This window comes from Rutidosis leptorrhynchoides, chromosome 5 (assembly GCF_046630445.1).
Source record: "Rutidosis leptorrhynchoides isolate AG116_Rl617_1_P2 chromosome 5, CSIRO_AGI_Rlap_v1, whole genome shotgun sequence".
Classification (NCBI taxonomy): Eukaryota; Viridiplantae; Streptophyta; class Magnoliopsida; order Asterales; family Asteraceae; genus Rutidosis; species Rutidosis leptorrhynchoides.
The window spans coordinates 206,803,901-206,808,718 of NC_092337.1; positions in this window are offsets into that span (position 1 = coordinate 206,803,901).

Here is a 4,818-nt window from a genome sequence, read left to right on the forward strand (position 1 = left end):
AAGGGCAAGGTTGAGAGAGAAGGGTTTCTGAAGAGAGAGAGAGAGAGAGAGAGAGAGAGAGAGAGAGAAGAGTTTCTGAAGAGGAAGCTCCAATGGTGATGAAGATGGTGATTTTTGCCCAAATTGGAAGTGGATCATGATCCTTCTTGATGTTTCTAGTTACTAGCTCAGTTTTGGAGTTGAGGTAAACCCTAGATTCGATTTTAATTACTTTGGCTTTGATTTGGGGTAATGGTTTGTGCTAGTTAGGGTTATAAACCCCATTTCTTGTGAAATTTGGGGGTTTTGAGTATTGTTAGTGTAAGTGAACTCTATTATTGTGGGTTTAGGATTAGATGACGAATTTGGAAGTATTTGTCATGGTTTGGGTGTTAAATCACTAGATTGTGAGTGTGTTAGCGATTTTGATGTTCTTAAGAACATGTTTGCTAATCAAAATGGGTGTTGACTTTGATTTAATGTCAAACTAAGTTTTGATTCAAGTTTTGATGAATCAGTAAATGCTTGGTTTGGTGTTAATTGGTGTTTTGGAATTATAATCACTAGCCGTTAGTGATTTTGGGCGTTTTTGTTACTTGTGTTAAAAAGGGTAAAGTGAATTGGGTCAAATTTGATGATGACACTAATTGAAATGTCCCGTTCATATTGATTATAAATGTTTCATATTAATTGATTTCGTTGCGAGGTTTTGACCTCTATATGAGACGTTTTTCAAAGACTGCATTCGTTTTTAAAACAAACCATAACCTTTATTTTATCGATAAAGGTTTAAAAACCATAACGTAGATTATCAAGTAATGATAATCTAAAAGATAACGCTTTACACACGAACATTACATATTGGTTTACAATAATATTATACATCGATTTAAATCTCCGAATGCAGTTTTTAAACAATATATTACAAGTATGCTGACTCCAATTCTTGTCCTTAAATTAGCATGCAAAAGCGGAAGCTCTTAACAATCACCTGAGAATAAACATGCTTAAAACGTCAACAAAAATGTTGGTGAGTTATAGGTTTAGCCTATATATTTATCAAATTATATTAATAGACCACAAGATTTCATATTTTCATTTCTCATAAACAACATGCATGCATAATAGCAATCTGCATAAAAATCATTCATATGGTGAACACCTGGTAACCGACATTAACAAGATGCATATAGAATATCCCCATCATTTCGGGACATCCTTCGGACAAGATAATTTCGAAGTACTAAAGCATCCGCTACAACGGATGGGGTTTGTTGGGCCCAATAGATCTATCTTTAGGATTCGCGTCAATTAGTAGACTGGTTTACTAATTCTTAGGCTACCAAGCAAAAAGGGGCATATTCAGCTTCGATCATTCAACCATAGAAAGTAGTTTCACGTACTTGTGTCTATTTTGTAAAACATTTATAAAACTGCATGTATTCTCATCCCAAAAATATTAGATTTTAAAAGTGGGACTATAACTCACTTTCACAGATTTTTCTTTCGTCGGAAAATAAGACTTGGCCACGGGTTGATTCATGAACCTATAACAAATATGTACATATATATCAAAGTATGATCGAAGTATATTCAAAACATTTTTTTATTACATTTTAATGATTTAAGTTTATTAAGTTAGCTGTCCAACGTTAGTAGCCTATAACTAGTTGTCCACAGTTAGCAGTACAGAAATAAATCAATATAAATTATCTTAGATCAATCCATGACCCAGTGTATACAAGCCTCAGGCTAGATCACAACTCAAAGTATATATATTTTTGGAATCAACCTCAACCCTGTATAGCGAACTCGATCATTACAGCATATAGAGTGTCTATGGTTGTTCCAAATAATATATATAGATGGGTCGATATGTTATGTCAAAACATTGTATACGTGTCTATGGTATCTCAAGATTACATAATATATGTTAGAATACATGTATAATACAATATAAGTTAGCTAGGATATGATTAGTATAGATTTGTTACAATTTTCGCGTAGCTAAAACTAGTAAAAATATCCAATTTTGTTTTGCCCATAACTTCTTCGTTTTAAATCCGTTTTGAGTAATTAAAATTGCTATGGATTCATAATGAACTGAAATTTATGAAATTAAATAGAAAAATTATAAGTTTATAGTCAAAAATACAGGTTACAAGTCACTCTTGAAAGAGGTAGTCATTTCCGTCGAAAGAACGACATCTTGATGACCATTTTGAAAAACATACTTCCACTTTGAGTTTAAATATGATTTTTGGATATAGTTTCATGTTCATAATAAAAATAATTTTCCCAGAAGAACAACTTTTAAATCAATGTTTATCATAGTTTTAAATTATCTAACCCAAAACAGCCCGCGGTGTTACTACGATGGCGTATGTCCGGTTTTATGGTATTTTTCGTGTTTCTAGGTTTTAAATCATTAAGTTAGCATATCATATAGATATAGAACATGTGTTTTGTTGATTTTAAAATTCAAGTTAGAAGGTTTAACTTTGTTTGCGAACAAGTTTAGAAATAACTAAACTATGTTCTAGTGATTACATGTTCAAATCTTCGAATAAGATAGTTATATATCTATATGAATCGAATGATGTTATGAACATCATTACTACCTCACGTAAAGTAGGTAAACCTACTGTAAATGATGAAAAAATAACTACTCGAATCATGACACGAAAAACAAGTTCAAGTAAGATTACTACTCGAATTAAGATAGTTATAGTTATAGAAATTAAATCAAAGCTTGAATATGAATATTACCTTGATTTAGAAAGATAATATACTATAAATAACAAAGGTTTCTTGAGGTTGGGTGATCACTTTAAATAGATTTGCAAGATTGAAAGTAAACTAGCAAACTTGAAAGGATTTTCGAAGTGTTCTTGAAGTGTTCTTCCTATGATGATTATAGCTTGATACTTGAAGTAATTTTTGATGAATATGATGATTAGTTTACTGGAAAATTCGTTCTTGAGAGTGTGTGTGTGTTTAGAGAGAATTAGAAAGAGAATTAGAAGTGAAATGGAGTGGGTGCTGAGTGGGAATGGTGAGTGGGGTTAAAAGGAGTTCTTGTTTTTGTTTCCTTACTCATAAGTCATGCTAGTTGTCTAATGATAGTTCCCACATGTCTTGATGACTCACAAGGGCTGCTAAGAGCTGAATTATTATGTGTATATACTAATAGTATATACATCTAGGAGCTGTGTATTGTACGAGTACGAATACGGGTGCACACGAGTAGAATTGTTGATGAAAATGAATGGAAATGTATTTGTAACCATTTTTGTTAAGTAGAAGTATTTTGATATGTGTCTTGAAGTCTTTCAAAAGTGCATTAATATATCTTAATACACTACATGTATATACATTTTAACTGAGTCGTTAAGTCATCGTTAGTCGTTACATGTAAGTGTTGTTTTGAAACCTTTAAGTTAACGATCCTGTTAAATGGAATTAATCCATTGTTTATTATATCAAATGAGATGTTAAATTATTACATTATCATGATATTATGATGTATGAATATATCTTAATATGATATATATATATACATTAAAATGTCGTTACAACGATAATCGTTACATATATGTCTCGTTTCGAAATCCTTAAGTTAGTAGTCTTGTTTTTACATATGTAGTTCATTGTTAATACACTTAATGATATGTTTAATTATCATTTTATCATGTTAAACATAGTGTGTCAATATCTTAATATGATTCATATTTATTTAGTAAGACGTTGTTATAACGATAATCATTATATATATCGTTTCGAGTTTCTTAACTCAATAAACACATTTTTATGTATATCACTCATTGTTAATATACTTAGTGAGATACTTACTTATCAAAATCTCATGTTAACTATATATATATATACATATACATATATATATCATCATGTAGTTTTTACAAATTTTTAACGTTCGTGAATCGCCGGTCAACTTGGGTGGTCAATTGTCTACATGAAACTCATTTCAATTAATCAAGTCTTAACAAGTTTGATTTTTTAACATGTTGGAAACATTTAATCATGCAATTATAGTTTTTAATTAATATATAAACATGGAAAAGTTCGGGTCACTACAGTACCTACCCGTTAAATAAATTTTGTCCCGAAATTTTAAGTTGTTGAAGGTGTTGACGCATCTTCTGGAAAAAGGTGAGGGTATTTCAGCTTCATCTGATCTTCACGCTCCCAGGTGAACTCGGGTCCTCTATGAGCATTACATCGAACCTTAACAATCAGTATTTTATTTTGCTTAAGTCTTTTAACCTCACGATCCATTATTTCGACGGGTTCTTCGATGAATTGAAGTTTTTCATTGATTTGGATTTTATCTAATGAAATAGTGAGATCTTCTTTAGCAAAACATTTCTTCAAATTTGAGACATGAAAGGTATTATGTACCCCGGCGAGTTGTTGCGGTAAGTCAAGTCGGTAAGCTACTGGTCCGACACGATCTATAATTTTGAATGGTCCAATGTAACTTGGATTTAGTTTCTCCCGTTTACCAAATCGAACAACGCCTTTCCAAGGTGAAACTTTAAGCATGACTATCTCTCCAATTTCAAATTCTATATCTTTTCTTTTAATGTCCGTGTAGCTCTTTTGTCGACTCTGGGCGGTTTTCAACCGCTGTTGAATTTGAATGATTTTCTCGGTAGTTTCTTGGATTATCTCTGGACCCGTAATTTGTCTATCCCCCACTTCACTCCAACAAATTGGAGATCTGCACTTTCTACCATAAAGTGCCTCAAACGGTGCCATCTCAATACTCGAGTGGTAATTGTTGTTGTAGGAAAACTATGCTAACGGTAGATGTCGATC